The sequence below is a fragment of the Psammomys obesus genome, unplaced genomic scaffold (genome assembly GCF_907164565.1).
Source record: "Psammomys obesus unplaced genomic scaffold, mPsaObe1.curated_primary_1811, whole genome shotgun sequence".
Taxonomy (NCBI): Eukaryota; Metazoa; Chordata; class Mammalia; order Rodentia; family Muridae; genus Psammomys; species Psammomys obesus.
Window position 1 is genome coordinate 13,342,589 of NW_026592118.1, and position 16,741 is coordinate 13,359,329.

General features: G+C 49.6%; 1 long non-coding RNA gene across 1 annotated transcript; it reads left to right on the plus strand.

Moving 5' to 3' along the window:
- The first annotated feature begins 6,345 nt into the window (after positions 1-6,345).
- LOC129680995 (uncharacterized) lies at positions 6,346-8,683 on the plus strand. Its single transcript, XR_008720761.1, has 3 exons — positions 6,346-6,366; positions 7,668-8,043; positions 8,207-8,683. It is a non-coding gene; the product is annotated as an uncharacterized LOC129680995 (long non-coding RNA).
- Positions 8,684-16,741: the final 8,058 nt, after the last annotated feature.

Genomic DNA, 16,741 nt, shown 5'->3' on the forward strand with positions numbered 1-16,741 from the left:
CCCTACTAGCTGTATGACCATTATTAAGTTATCTGATTTCCTTAACCCTTGCTGTCTTCATCTGCAAAAGGTGGAAAATGATGGTCCCCAGGGAAGCCACACACGGGTTAAGAAACACAACTCACAGAACAAGCACATGGCAGGGCGGTAACTGTGGCTCCACAAAAGGAACAGTGCCATCAGCATGCTAAAAGCACACATTCCACAGAGTCTGGGAGGCCGTGAAAAACACTCAGATAAGGGGGAAAGTGAACACTGTACGCAGATGAAGCCAACATTTATTTTGAAATGTTTTAAAGCATTGCAAAATGAAGGACTGAAGGGAGATAAATGAATATGAGAAGGATTCTTAGTGATTTTTTAAAGAGATCTCTTTTACATCTTTTTTTTCTGTGTTTCCAATTTTTCCTGCAACAAATGCATTACTTTCATAAATCTTTAAAACGTGTTTTATAGAAACAAAAATCTCAGAGTGACTCATCAGGGAAAAGGCTGCCAAGTGTCTGGCTGTAGTGGCAGAAATGTGTGCCCCTAATGGGCTCATGTGTCTGGCACAGACCTGGCCCCTCGGGATCAGTGTTTTGTTTATCTCTGGGTGTGGGTAGCCATGGGGATCTTAAGTGCCACAGTGGAACAAAATATAGTCACAGAACTGAAGGGAAAGACAGAGCTGAGAAAGTAGGAGGGCAATGTGGAAGAGCAGGAGAGCCCCAGCACAGAGGAAGAGTGGTAGAAGAGAGACAGGGATGGAGAGCTGGAGAGAGATACCAAGACAGGGAGCAAGAAAAAGAGAGATACCTAGACAGAATGGAAGGGAGAAGACAGAAAGGCAAACACTGGGTTGAGGTAGAAAAAGGCAGAGACACAGGGATATAGAAACAGATGAGAGACACAGAGATGCCCAGAGAAAGAGTGGAGGGGAGGGGAGAAGGGAAGGGAGAGAGGGAAGGAAGGAGGGAGGTGTGCAGCTGTGGGGAGGGGCCTCTACTGTTGCTCTGTTTGCTCTCCGAGGTGTAGTGTCCTGGCCCACCCTTCTTGCTCAGTCGTGGGGTTCAAATGTGAGTCTGGTGCGCTTATAATTCCTGCCCAGTGGTCCTCCCACCCCCCTCAAGGATCCTAGAAGGCAGGTTAGGAAAGTGTCTCTAAACCTGAGACCCTTCAGCTTTCAGAGCTGCCTGTCCAGAGAGAAGGCTGGAAATAGGAGCAGGACAGGTAGCCAATGGAGGATGAGATGCTGGGACACCAAAACAAGGCCTAGCCCATAGTCTGCAGCCTTGGAGGGAGGGGTAGGCCTGGGAAAAGATGAGAGCAGCAGGCACGCCCAGAAGGGTCTGAGGATCACAGAGCTTCTTTATCACAGACTGGACATAGGTTCAGTCTGGGGGGAGGAACACACAGACTGAGAAAAATGTTGGTGACTTTGAGAATCCCAGATGATGAGAATGGAGATGTGAACAGTCCTGGCCATGGGAGGGGTCTCTATGGAGAAAGACTGTAGCAGAGGTGACAGCTGTGTGATCGTGGCTTAAACATAAGCTCATGCACGGGATGTTGGCTCCCTGACTTTTGAATCCTATTTGGGAGGGAAAGTGGGGGTGAACCTTTGAGGGCTTTACCCAAACCTCGGGTCAGCTTTCCCTTCTGTGCTCTGTGGTCACGGCCCCTGTCATGTCACATGGCCCTGTTCCCACTGTGCACATATGAGATTGGAGGGCACAGACTGAGGGGTCCAGGTTATCATGCCCCTTGACAATGTATTGGACAGAGGCCAGTGGGCAGCAACAGGAAAGGAGATAGTTTAATAAAATGAGCTTAGAAATGGGTCAAAGCTGGACCGAGGACCAGGCTCCGAGAGGACGAAGTGGGACCCTATGACCTTTGATGGGCCATTTACTTATTATTCTCTCTCTCTCTCTGCTATTGCTTCCCTCCATGACCTATCTTCCTAAAACAGTGCCACCAACACCAGGGACCAAGTGTTCAAACATACAAGCTTGTGGGGAAAATTCCACATTCAAACCACAGAAGCACTGGCACTTTTAAGATTTGGGGGATTCTTGCAGTAAGACAGAATGTTTCTGACATTATGAGATGGCCCATGATCCTTTTGGGCAGTGGTTCTCAACCTTCCTAATGCTGTGACCCTTTAATACGCTAGAATTATTCTTGTTGCTACCTCATACCTGTAATTTTTGCTGCTATTGCAAATGTAAATACTTTCGGAAACTGAAGGTTGGCACAAGGGTCGCGACCCACATGTTGAGAATCACTGCTTTTGGGTATGAGGAGTGTGGTGCTGTTTTGACCCTGAAATGTCCCTCACGGGCTCATGCTTGGGCTCTGTTTTTCATGTTGGTGGTATTGTTTTAGGGGGGTGTGAGGGCTTGTGGGAGGAGAACCTAGCTGGCAGAGATAGGTCCTAAGGATGGGCCTTTCTCTCTGCTTCCTGTTGGTCATCGGGTTAAACAGATGCCACATGTCTCTGCCACCATGGTGTTCCACAGGAGGCAACTGAAGAGCGAGCACTCTTGTAAGCGTAACTGATCAGGTTAAAGAAAGTTTGCTGGGCTTGTGAGCTGCCTCAGCCAGTAAAGGTGCTTGCCATCAAGCCTGAAGGCCTGAGCCCTGTCTCCTAGTTCCACATGGTGGAAGGAGAATTGACTTGGTTTTCATGTGCCATCCCCTGAGACAGACAGATAGATAGATAGATAGATAGATAGATAGATAGATAGATAGATGTAACTTTAAAATTACATTGGCTTATTTGGGTGCCCCATGGTATACATGGAGGTCAGAGAACAATTTGTAAAAATTGGTTTTCGCCTTTCACCACATGGCGGCCAGGGATTGAACTCGGGTCTTCAGGATTGGCCACAGGTGCCTCTGCTTACTGAACCATCTCGATTGGCCTGAATATATGCACTGATGGGGCAAATCAGCTATTGAAAATGCCAGGCCAGCCAGGCGTGGTGGTACACGCCTGTAATCCTAGCACTCAGGCAGGAAGAGGCAGGTGGATCTCTGTGAATTTAAGGTCAGCCTGGTCTACAAATTGAATTTAGGACAGCCAAGGCTACACAGAGAAACCCTGTCTCAAAAAACAAAAGCAAAAATGAAAGGAAGGAAGGAAGGAAGGAAGAAAGGAAGGAAGGAAGGAAGGAAGGAAGGAAGGAAGGAAGGCCAGGCAAAGGCCCTGAGGTAGAAGTGAATTTCAGTGTGGCCAGAAAACAGTCAATGCTTGTGCATTGTGCATCAGTGACTGAGGCCTGGAGCAGCAGCCATCTTGGCCAGTTTCTGTGACAGACACAGTGATTCTTGTGGTCTCAGGGTGGCTGTGGGTTTGAACTGTAGCAGAGTGTACAGCGGCTCTAGGCATGGGCCAACGGCTCTGTGGATGAAGTGTTTCTCACCCAGGATTTGTGGTGGGTGAGCAACAGAGATGAGCATACAAGCATCAGATATTTCTGCCTGCATTCCACCCCTCCCCGATTCTGGTGGTGAAAGCATGTGGCCAAGCCAGCATCCAGTTGACACAATCAAGAATCTTTTGGGAAGAATATCTTAATGAGAGGTTAACACAAAAAGTATCAGCTCTTTGGGGAATCCTCATGGTTATACCAGCTGAAAACATGGGCGCCCAACACGGGTGGCAACATTCCCTAAACAAGAGATTCTGAATTGTGCCGGTGGATTAGGCAAGCTGAGCACAGACATGTGAACACTTTATTCTTGACTGTGGTGGGGACCAAATACCTCAAGTTTTCACACCTTGGCTTCCCTGTCACCACTGTCACCTGGAACTGTGGGCTGAAGTAAGTCCAGTTCTCCCTAAATTCCTTTTTTGAAATCACAGCAACATGAAACAATGTTGGTTTAGACACACTGGAGGTGAGAATCTCATGGGACACAGACAGAGGTGGTGATGTCCACGTCCGGAAGAAGCATCTAAGAGTTCTCATGACGGGCAGGCAGGGGAGCAGGCCCCCAGGGCATGGGATGCTACAGGCCTCTGGAAACCTGGTGCACAGGCAGAAGGGCTCTTCAGTGGCCTCACCATGAGGCTGATTTCTCACCTTCTTTCTTCCCCACCAACTGAACCCTGAAATTACCTGGGGGTAGTAATGTCTGTGCAAAGGGATCCAGTCCCCTGAGGCCCCCACGCTGAGGGTCAACGTTTCCTGATTTCTAAGTACAGCTGACGTCTGGGGCCCTCTTGCTCGGTTTTTGAAACGGCCTGAGTATGTAGCACCGGCTCACTGTGAATTTGTGGTGATCCTCCTGCCTACGCCTCCCACGTGCTGAGACTGTATGTTTGAGATACCTTCCCGAGAGGTGCTTGTAAATTCTTGAAGCGGAGCCTTGCTCCATGCCCGCACAGACTGATGTTTGGAGGGAGGAGGGCTTCCCCTGTGGAAGCAGCTGTTAACGTATTTTTCTGTGACATTCAGATGAACTCGGTTTTAATGAATCCGCGATAATTCTGCAACATTTGGGCAGCTTCTGCTTCACACCTGGGGGCATTTTCGCCTCCGCGTTAATCTGTGCGAGATTAACACCAGCCTGGCCTGGTGGTGCCGGCAGTTTGAAGTATTGGGCGCCACCTGGTGGCCGCGCGGCGCATAGCCCTACCCGGGGGGGTCTCAGCCCCAGCTCACCCTTTGGTCAGCACCCCGAGTTTTGAACGTCAGTGGCCTGAAATGGACTCCAGGAATTTAAGACGCCGTCGAGCTTCCTAGCTCCTGTGGGCTCCGGAAATTGAGAGGGGAGCTGTTTCTAGGAAGCGTCTGGCTGTCTTTCCCCTCCTGCCTGTTGAGAACTGGCTACTAAATAAAGATTCCATGTGACCTCCGTTCTGCAGACTCGGTCTCAGAGCAACAGTTAAAGTGGAGAGGAGGGAGGCAGATGACTCACTGATACTCCGGAAATTAACACCCAGGGAGCCTGACCCGGTAGCGGCTCGTACAGAATTGATTGGCGGTGGTTTGAGCCGTGGGTGGAGTGGCTTTAATGTAGCCCAGCTTATTAATACTTCCTTCTGTTGACCTTGGATACACACCCGAAACCAGGCTGGGCATGGTGTCTCAGGCCTGCAATCTCAGCTCTCAGGAAGCTGAGGCCGGGGTGTTGTCATGAGTTCCAGTGCAGCTGAGCCCTAGAGCGAGATGACAACACCCTGAAAAAACTCTGAAATGGGCAACAGTGACTCCCACCAGCATGCTTCAAGGTTTAGAGGTTGATGGAGAGACTTGGGCTCCGCCCACACTGGCCGCTGCAGGTGGTGAGGCTGTCTCCTTCCTGGGGGACCCTTTGCTAATAGAGCCACTTAATGCTGCCTGGATTCTGGGTCCCACTCAGCCCTGAGTCCACCCAGCTCTTGGATTAAGTGTGACTCTAAGCCTCAGAGACAAGATGGCAGAGGTCCTTGGAGAAGGCACGGTTGAAAGCAACGAGGGGGCAACTCTGTATCTTTCATTTGGGAGCAGAAACTGGAAACCAGCGATGGCAGTGGTGTGCAGGGGACGAAGGGTGTGTGGGAGGAAGGCACGGATCTGTGGGAAGGGCTGTTCTGAGAACTGGTGGGGCTATGTTTTGCCATGCTGGGGTCAAAGGAAGCAGGTGAAGCCTGGCCATGTGGATGAAAGCCTCAGGGCACACAGAGTGGCCACAGGATCATGGTCTGACCCTGAGAAGCCAAGCCAGGGGCACACAGAACTACTTGCTACCCAGGCAGTATACTCTTCAGGCCCGAAATAAGGGGAGTTGAAAGTCAGGTAGGTGTTTTCCAGCTGTAGAAGATGGAGGTCTCAGAGGTCGTGTGATTCTGCATGTGACTCTGCAGAGGTAGGCGGCAACAAACTCCTCTCCCAGGAAAGACTCTTCTGTAAGGCTGTGGGATCCAGGCTTCCGTAGAGTTAGGTCTCAGACAACCCACAGCCCCTGTTCCAAAATGCTCTATCTTGTTTTGCAGTTAAAACGACCAACTGTTTTGTTTGTTTACTTTGGGCTTTGAGGTAGGGCCTTCATCTTCACTTACACTGCTTGGCTTGAACTCCTGTTTCTCCTGCTCTGTCACCCTCAAGGAAATAGCTCGGAGAGAGCCCTGATTCTTGCGGGGGCTGAGCCCGGGTTTCTGTCTGGGAGAACATAGGACAGACAGGTGGTCACAGCCCCCTTCCCTTTCCTCTCCCAAAGGCCGATAAGGCAACAGGTTCCTGTGCCCACATGGCTTCCCCTTCCTTATGTAAAACAGCTTAGCTCTTCAACAGATTTCACATTTGCATCTCCACCTGGCAGTGGAGGAGCCACAAACAAAATCACATTCTGCTTTGGATGGAGCCCGAGATGGATCCCCGTCACAGGGAGACGGTGGGCAGGACACACCCTTGTTTATTGTTCTCCCTGTGCTGGCGGGGCTGTCTGTCCGTGGGTCTTTGCGAAGATGGCTCAGGGCAGTGGGGGGGGGGGGGCATCTCTCCTCAGAGCCCAGCGCCATGTTTCCTTCAGCATATGTTGCCATGCTTGTGCTTCTCCTCCTGGCATGTGTGTCCCTGGGGAGACACGGGTGGGTGGAACAAGGCTCTCCCTGCTGGGAATGTCTTCTGGTCTATAAACATGCACAGAGGTGTCTCAGGGAACCCAGCTCCCTGTCAAATGTCCGAGGCCACGGGAGGCAGACCTTTGCCATCTGCTAACACAAAGGGTGTGGCCAGGGTCCTCTCCAGAGCCTTTACCCGTGGGCGTGGCTTTGTTTCCACACTCTCGACAGTGTGTCTGTCTGAGCTCAGCTGGTCCTGAAACTGTGTAGGGAGCAGCAGTAGGGGTCAGATGAGAACACAGGTGTCACTTTCCACCTGTGTTCCTGGGTGTGGGTCTGTTTACCAAAATGATACTAGAGGGGGCCTCAGGGGTCATCTGTGACACAGTGTCTAGGTGCATTGTGTCTGGAACAAAGGCTTGAGTAAAACCCAGAGTAGCAGCAGTGAAAGTATAGATTTATTGAGAGAGAGTGAGTACAGTGTGTTCCTTATGGAGCAGAGGGGGCTTGAACAAGCTTATGACTCAAGCTAGGCTCTCAGAACGGGCCTCTTCTTTATAGAAGGGGAGGACTGGGTGTGAATCTCTGACAGGAGTGGACCTTCCTTTAACTGTAATAGTGCTTGGTTTTTCTTTTCTGTTTGTGCAATCCTTGGAGGTGCAGGGTAGTCCTAGGAAAGGTCTTTCAATCTTTCCTGGTTGCTGGGCACCAGGTTAACCTTCCTATGACTCACAGTCACGAGTGTTTGACTCCACCTTCAGCTCTCCAGACTCTGGAGGCCTCTCCTCCTCCCCTCTGTTCCTTTCAGGGACAGACTCCTGCCAGCTACATCCCTGTACTTCCAGCTTCTACCCTTGGGCGGAGCTGGTAAGGAGAGGACAACAGGACGGAAGCTGATTCCTCCTGTCCGCTTCCAGCAGTGACAGGCAAGGTTCCAACTTCCCTTGGTAACCCATCACTGGCCTTGGGGGCACCTCCCCTTCCTTCTGTCCCTTCTGTTCCTCTGCTCTGATGTCAGTTCTGGGATGCCCAGCCCATTTGCCCTTGGCCCCTTTATCCCTTTATCTCTCCAGTTACCAGTTCCCTAAGGGCATGTGTCTGCATTAAACACTTGACAACATCTTTTCTCCAGACCCAGGCACGAACACACTCCAGAGGAGGACCTTGAGAGTCTTGCGCTCTTGCTCTTTGTGGCGTACCCTTGGGACAAGGTCTCCTACTGAATCTACAGACAGACTGGCAGCCATCAAACACCAGCCACCCAGCCCTCACCTCTATGCCCACACAGGAGGAAGGTCATAGACGGAAGTGATCACCTGGATTTCTATGTGGATGCCTGGGGGCTAGAACTCAGGTCCTCATGCTTGTGTGGCAATTGCCCTTTCCCTCCGGGCCATCTCTCCAGCTCCTCTCCCTAGGTTTTGACTATGAACCTGCCAAACTCACAGAAACCCTCCTCTGACATCCACCTCAGGTCAGCCTGACCCCAGGCTACAGGGCTCTGCCAGGTCAGTTCCTTCCTTTCCTACACCTGCCAACGCCCCTGGGACCAATAGGTTTGGGGTTGGTTTGGAGGAAGCCTAGCTTTGGAGGAGGGGCCTGTTTTTGCTCACACCACCCTCAGGCTCTGCTTGGAAGATATGCAAATAAGGCCCCTTTGCTTTATTTAAGTTCTTCTAGGGATCGTGGAACCTGGAACTACTTGCTGCACCCGGATACCTGCCTCCTGCCATCCACCCTGCAGCCCCTGACCACACAGCCTCTATTCCTGCCAAGCCACTAATATGGTCTTACAAATTAGGAATATCATATGAGACTCCTGTAGCCATGCTTATGCCTTGTGATAACAGGAAGTTACTCTGTTGGAGCTCTAATGGTTCAGATCTGAGTGTTGGCAAGGCCGTGCTTGCCAGAGCTTTGAGGGGAAGGTCTTTCTTTGTGCCGGATGGTCTCAGATGGTCACTGTTCCGTGTCTCCCATCAGCCTTGCTGTAATCTCTGTCTCTGTTTTTACTTTTATTTTTAGATAGGACCTCAGTAGGTAGCCCAAGTTAGGCTTAAACTTATGATCCTCCTGCCTCAGCCTTCCGAGTGTTGGGATCCTAGGGCGGGTGCCACCACACCTGGCTGCCTCTGTCTTTAAAAAAATTATTTTTTATATGTATTTAATTTGTGTGTATGTTACCTGCATGTATGTGTGTGTGCCATGTGTGTGCCTAGCGCTGTGGGAGGTCAAAAGTGGGCATGAAATCCCCCTGGAACTTGGGTTCCAGGCATGTGTAGGCCTTGTGGCTGCCTGGGTTCTCCACAAGAGCAGAGAGTGCTCTTAACTACAGAGCCACCTCATTAGCCCTCAGCCTTTATGTGGACTTCTTTTGCATATGTGTCTCTCTGTGCTCTTTCCTATTGGAAGAAAGGAAGGAAAGAAAGGAAAGAGGGAGGGAGGAAGGGAAGGAAGAAAAGATGAAGAAAGGAGAAGGGACGTCAGAGGGAGTTACTGGAGTCGTGGGTGGCCCACAGGAGGCCTCATCTGGCAGGCCAGGCCACTGTAGGAGCAATTTATAGCCAAGAAGTAATTGAACAGATTCGTACTTGAGCACAAGCCCAAACAGAGTCCCGGATTCTCACTGTTAGGGAAGCTCATTAAAAAGAAGAATGAGAAAAAGGCAACAGACCAGGGAATGGGGCTCTGTCCGGAGTCTGGGGAGTTTTCTAAAGTCCAAAGTCAAGAGTGTCTAGCATTTCACCCAATGAACTGTGATAATGAACATCTGGGCCATTTCTCGACGTGAGTTCACCCTTTAGAGACGCCGCCCACCTCGCTCCCCTGCCAGCCACAGAATCTGCTCTCATCTTGTCTTCAGGGTTGACTCACTTACCTTGTCTGTGCAATCATTCAGAGGAGCCAGTCACAGCCTCCTGTGGGAACCAGAGTTGGCTCTTGCCTCCTCACCCTCTTGCCACTGCCCAGCCTGTTGTCCCAGTGTTGCTGGCTCCCTCTGCTCCCCAGCACATTCCTACCCCGGAGGCCCTACCCCGGGGCTGTTGGTGATTGATGGCCGTTCCTGTGTGTTTGGCTTTCTTGTACTAGTTACTGCTGGGGAGTCTGTCCTCACGAACGGGGTGAGAAAGAAGCTGTCTGAAACCCCACGTGCTAAGCAGTACGCAGTGAGGGATCTCAGCCTACAGGTTATGTTATGGGGTAGCCTGGCATCATGGCCCACCTCCAGTTTCTTGGAGCAGGAAGAGAAGTTATTGATGTGAAGGAAGAGGTCACTGTATGCCTCAGTTCCTCTCTCCATGACTAGCCAGGGAGGGTCCTCTAGGCAGTAACCCCTCAGAGCTTTCCCATGCCTGCCTGGAGTAGGGGTGAGGGGGATCCTGTACCCTGGAACTTGCAAGGTCACGAAGCCTATCTGCCACCCGCTGTAGACTGAGCTGTGTCTGTAGGCCTATGCTTCCTACCTGCCTACCTTCTATGCTAGCCCCCTGCCCTTCTCCATTACCTTGAAGCTTGTTTGAGATGTTTCTAATAAGGAAAAGACAAGAGGAAACAAACCTATAGATGTAAAAAGGCTCATGAATTCAAATCCGTGCTTTTCCTTACTGTGAAGACATAAATTTGCATATTCCTGTTCTTTGGACTCAGAATTGAATGGGGTCAGGGAAGGGGGCTCACAGCACCCAGGAGATGCCAGAAGAGATGGAAAAGTGCATTTAGAGAAGGCTGGAGGAGGTGATTCCTGGGTTGGTTTGGGGGGTGGGGAGAAGAAAGACCTGGACAAAATAAGACAGAGGCTGCAGGAAGGCCATCTCGAGGTTGTTCCTCTTTTTTTTTTTTTTTTTAATTTATTCATTTATTCCTGATCACAGCCCTCTCCATCCTCTCCACCCAGTCCCACCCTCCCACCCTCTTCCTCCTTTCCCCTTTCCCTTCTCCTCAGTAAAAGGGAGCCCCCCCAACCCACTCAGGCTCATCAAATCCCATCAGGACTAAGCACATCCTCTTCCCCTGAGGCCAGACAAGGCAGTCCAGCTAGGAGAAAGTGATCCATAAGCAGGCAACAGAGGCCATGCCAGATACAACCCTCTTGCTAGGGCACCCACATGAACACCAAGCTGCTCATCAGTTACATACATGTTATGAGCCTAGGTCCAGTCCATGCATGCTCTTTGGTGCTTCAGTCTCTGCAAAGCCCCTATGGGCCCATGTTAGTTGACACTGTTGGTCTTCTTGAAGAGTTCTTGTCCTCTGTGGGACCTTCTATCCTTCCCTACACTCTCCCCTAAGACTCCCCAAGCTCCACCTAATGTTTGACTGTTGGTCTCAGCATCTGTTTTCGATCCGCTGCTGGGTGAAGCCTCTCAGAGGACAGTTATACTAGGCTCCTTTCTGCACGCATAATAGAGAATCATTAATAGTGTCAGGGGTTAGCTTTCTCTTATGGGATGGGTCTCAAGTCGGGCCTGTCATTGGTTCTCCATTCCCTCAATCTCTGCTCCATCTTTATCCCTGCACATCCTGTAGGCAGGGTAGATTTTGAGTCGATGGTTTTGTGGGTGGGTTGGTGTCCGCCTCCCTCCACTGGAAGTCCCACCTGGCTAGGAGGTGGCCTCTTAGCCTCGATGGCCCCTGCAGCTAGAAGCCTCAGCTGGAATCATCCCCACATCCTCTCAGGAGCCGACTCTGTCGAAGGTCTCCAGCTTGTCTCAGAGATGTCCTCCCCCCTCGGTTTCCCTTCTCCTTCCCACCACCTCTCTTCCCTATCAGATCCCCCCTCCACGTTCCCCTCCCCACACCCTCTCACGACCAGTTCCCTCTCTTCATCCACTTTCAACGTCCATTCTATTTCACCTTCTGCGTGGGATTTAAACTTGCACTGTCCCCCGTGTCCTGTCTGGGCCTCAACCACTGCACCATCTCTCCAGCCCTTCTGTCAGTCTTAAAAGTTTGAGGCTTTGCCTCTGGTAGGAGTTGCAGAAGTTGGGCGCACGGGCTCCACCTACTGTCCAGTTGGTGTTGGTGCTGGGAAGGCGTGCTGAGAAGCGAAGGTGGAGCCTGGTTCAGGGTGGGGATGGGCTGCAATGAGGACTGAGGGAGGGAGCAGTCCCAAGGTCTCTTTCCTCTTAAGAAACAACACAGGGGCTGGAGAGATGGCTCAGCCGTTAAAGCTCGGCTCACAACCATAAATATAAGAAACAACACAGATCCCCGACTGTGGATGTGGGTACCTGGACCACAGACACAAGATTAACCTAAGTTTTGGATTTAAAAACTGTTGGGTCTGGGTAGATGGTCTGGTGGGTAAAAATGCTTGGCCCACAGGTGTGAAGATGCGAGTTTGAAGGTCCAGAACACACACATACACACACACACACACACACACACACACACACACACACACACACACTGCACGTCTGTCATCCCAGCACTCCTGTGACAAGATGGACAATCCCTGGCAGCTCAAGGCCAGCTAGCCTGGTGTACACAGAGGCCCAAGGCGGAAGAAGAGGACAAACGCCTGAGACTATCCTCTGACCTCCACACGTGCGCTCACACGCAAGTGCCCACACGCAAATACAGATTAATAAAACATAAAAGTTTCATATTCAAAATAATGCTTCACTCATCTCTTTCTATCTGCATGGTCTTTTTTTTTTTCAATAAAGTAGCAATTTTCTGGGCTGCTTCGATATTTCTTTTGTAGACACAGGGTCTTGCTGTGTAGCCCCGATTGTCTGGAACTTACTGTGTACCTTAGGCTGACCTTGACTTTGCTCCCATCCTCCTGCCTCTGCCTCTCCAGTGCAGGGATCCCAGGTCTGCTGGCCTGCTGGGCTACATGCTGTCTTGCTCTCAAATGAAGGAAGGGAAGAGTTGGTACAGCACGGCCACCACAGTGTCATGTCACCTTCAGACAGTTTACAGAAAAAGTCACCACACTGGAAAGGTGGCTGGCTATATGGCTCTTTGCTTAGGAATCGTATATGCATTAAAAAAGACGTTTAACTCTGAAACGAGAAACTCACAGGGTACCTCCCCCCCCAAAAAAATGTAGACAATACTCACCCAATTTGTGTGCACTTGGCTTCGTTCCTCCAACAGTGGCATCTGCAGTAAAGGGAAGGTTCCTGTTTCTGTTAAAATCCATGTCCTGAGACCACCACAGCCACTAAAGGCATTGGTATGGGACCTTGCAGTGACTAGGTCATGAGGGAGCCTTCACAAGTGGGATTGGTGCCCTTATAAAGCACACCCCGGAGCGCTTTGTTGTCATTTCTGCCACATGAGGACATGGTCAGAAGGCAGATGGAGTGTGTGAACCAGGACACAGGCTCTTCGTAAACTCTGAACCCACGGGTGCCTTGAACTTGGACCCTCTAGCTTCCAGAACCATGAGGAATAAACACATTTCTGTTGTTTATGAGTCTCTTAGTGTGTCAGAGAGGGCTCTCTGTAGGAACGGAGCTGATAGCCTCCATATATGTTACAGAAGGGGATTTCTTACATTGGCTTCCACTGTAGGAGCCGGGCAGCTCTATTTGTCACTTTTCAGTCGCTGTGCTAAAACACTGTGACTGAGGCAACTTATGGGAGGAAGAGTTTAGTTTGGGTTAAGGTCCAGAGGGCTAGACTCTATGATAGCAAGAGGTAGCTGGAAGCTGAGAGAGCACCCCTGAACCACAAACCCAAAGCAGAGAGCGTGAACAGTTCTCAGACCAACCCCAATGATGACATACTTCCTCCACCGTGGCCGTACCTCCTAAATCTCTCAAGCAGCCCTCACACTGAGAATCAAGTATTCAAGTGCCAGAGACTCTGGTTCAAACCTCTGCAGCAGCTGACAATGGCACAGCGCAGAATTAGGGAGCCCAGTGCCTGCCCAGTGACAAAGGAAGTGGCTCTGTAGTCCCAATCTGGCACTGAAAGTCTGGAAGATTCCCGGAGTGTTGCTGGTCTTCAGGCTGTGTTGGGAGGTCAAGGAAGCTGGAGTCTGGCCGCAGACAGATGCACTCACCACTGAAGGTACCATTTTCCCTTGAGTCTCTTCATGTTGGAATGTACTACCATGATAAATGAAGGTCTTCTCTCCTCCGCTAACCCTTTCTAGAAATGTCCGCACAGACCTACCCAGGGAGGCCTGTCTCTTAGTTGAATCCAGATCCCGTCAAGGTGACAATAAGATTAATTATCACAACTGGTGTGGGGCATAGCTGCGGTATCATGTGGAAACCAGAAGATAGACTTCAGAACTCATGCAGTTTTCACCTCTCTCTCTCCCTCCCCCTCCTCTCACTCTCTCTCCTCCAGTTCGAGACATTTCTGCCTCACCTGTAGATTTGTTTAACCCCCATTTCAATTAAGGTACCAAGCTGCTGAGAAAGGACTCTGTCCGGCCGCTTCCTTCACTCACATCCCGTCCTTCTCCGGCAGACCAGCAGGCTCCACCCACTTGTGCCGTTCCTTCACTACGAGGATGCTGCCTGAAAGTTGTCCTGTGGGCGGTTTCAGACTACTAAGGATATGCCCGGCAATGCCCGACTATCAGCAATGCGTTTTTTGCCCAGTACCAGCAATTTTGCTTGTTCAGCCTGTTGTCCATTCATACTGCTTCTTGTCTGAGAAAGCTGTGGCAAACTCTAGTCGTGAGGCTTTTCTGTGAACATAAGTTTTCATTTCTCTGGGATAAATGCCCAAACTGTGGGTATAGGACCATATGATAAATGAATGTTTAGTCTATAAGAAACTGTCAGGTTCTACCTGTTTACATTAGCACGACACAGCAGACCCAGTTTCCCAGAACTCTCCTCTGTGGTTGGTGCTGTCATTATTTTTTCATGTGTGTGGTGCATGTGTGTGGTGTATGCGTGAGATGTACGCATGTATTTTAGTGCATGTGTGTGTTCATACACAGAGGCCAGAGAGGATAGGCGTCATGTGCCCTGATCTATACTCTCTGCCTTATCCCTTTGAGATGGGGTCTCTCCCCGAGAGCCGGTGGGCCCCAGTGAAGTTCCTTTCTTTGTCCCCTACAGCGCTGAGACCTTAGGCATTCCTGAGGCCGTGCCCTACTTTTTATGTGGCATTGGGGGATCTGAAATCTGGTCCTCATGCCCGTACACAAAGTACTCTTACCTGCTGAGCCATTTCCTTAGGCTAGTATTACAGTTTTAAGTTAACCATTCTAATTGATGCACTTTGGAGTCTCATTATGGCTTTAGTCTGCATTTAACAGTGGTGTGTGTGCGTGCGCGCATGTGTTGGTATCTTTGTGTGTCCCTGTGTGTGTCTGTATGTTTTCAGTGAATGCTTCTCACTATTAGTCTCTTTGCACTGTGGCTTGGTTTCTGAATGAGGCCCTCTGTCTTGCACATGGTGCTCCCCATGACTGAGGAGCAGCGACCAGGCCCTCTCCACCCTCTGCTTTCTCCCCATTAGGCCATCTTTGCTCCCAAGCTCCTCTGGGCACTGGCAGAGACTTGGTGGGTAAAGTCAGGTCTTCTGGCTTCCCAGGCCAAACTTGATCTCTTTCCCTTTAATTTTCCAGGCATTAGCTCCCTAGAAAATCTAATGCCATCTCGGCATCTCAGTGTCTGCCTTCTGGATAACTTCCTGGCACCCTATGGTACATACTCAGTACATTTGACTCATCTGTTCTCTGATGACGGATCTGAATTTGCCTCCAACGCCCACACCTATGGCACACACTGTGATGAACAGCCTTCTCATCTCCTGATAGTCCTGGGTGGGAATTTCCTTCAATCATCTATTCCCTGGAATGATGTCTAAGTTTTATGGACTGTAGCTACGCTGAGGTTCATTCAGACTGTCCCAGAAGGTCTGCATCGGTCATGTCTGTCTGCCTCCCAGTATCTTGCTTATATTTGACAGCATCTGTCTAACTTTGAGTCTTTCCCGAAAATTTGCTATTACTGTTTTTCCCTATAGATTGCTTAAGTATTTTACCATTTATAGAGTGAGTTGATAGCTGTTTCTTATTGATGTCAGACATTCTTTACATAGTTTACTTTCTAATCCTTTGCTGATTTCAGGAACCAGAAGCATCTCTTTTCAGTTCTCCAGATTGTGACTTTGTTTTGTTGAATAGAAGTTTGTAACCTTTAAAAATGATTTTAGTTTATTTTTACATGTGTATGGGTATTTTGCTTGCATGTCTGTATGTGTGTGTAGAGCTCTTGAAGTCAGAAAAGGGAGTTAGATCTCCTGGAACTAGAGCTAAGGATTGTTGTGAGCCACTGTCTTAGTTAGGGTTTTATTGATGTGAAGAGACACCAAAACCATGGCCACTCTTATAAGGGAAAACGTTTAATTGAGACTGGCTTACAGTGGCAGAAGTTTAGTTCATTTATTGTCATGGTAGGGAATGTGGCAGCTTGCAGGCAGACATGGTGCTGGATAAGGAACTGAGGGTTTTGCATATTGATCTGCAGGCAGCAGAAGGAGATTGTGTGTCACACTGGGCATAGTTTGAGCATAGGAGACTTAAAGCCCACCCCCACAGTGACACACATTTCCTCCAACAAGGCCACACCTCCTCCAACAAGGCCACACCTCCTATAGTGCTACTCTATGGCCAAGCCTTCAAACACATGAGTCTGTGAGGACCAATCCTACCCAAACCACCACAGCCACCATCTGGGCACTGGGATCCAAATCCCAGTTCTCTGCAAGACCAACAAATGCTCTTAACCACTGAACCATCTCTCTAGAATGACAGTTCCACCCCAGCCTCCTTGTTTACCTTGGGACTTATACTTTTTAGGTCTCACTTAAGAGAACTTCCATTGTTAGATAGGGAAATGTTTTCCTTCATCTTTGGACCGACTTTTCACATAAGGCCTTCATTCTGTCTGGAGCCTATTGTTTTATTCTTTGCCAGACTACAGGAAAGCTTCTCATTTTTCATTTGTTATTCTTTTGTATTCTTTTATATTTTATATGGTTTAGAGTCTGATGTCTCTCGTTGCTTCCATCATTCTGTTGGTTTTTGTTTGAGGCAACACCATGCTTTTTTGTTTTTGTTATTTTAGGAATTCTGTGGCTTTATTGTATGCTTTAATATCTTATAGGACATGGACTCGGCTGGATAAGCTTGAAGTCTCTGACAGCCAATTATTTGTGCTTGGTCTATTATTATAGACACCCTTTTCTTAGAGGAGTTCTAAGAGTCTCCCCTGATCTGGG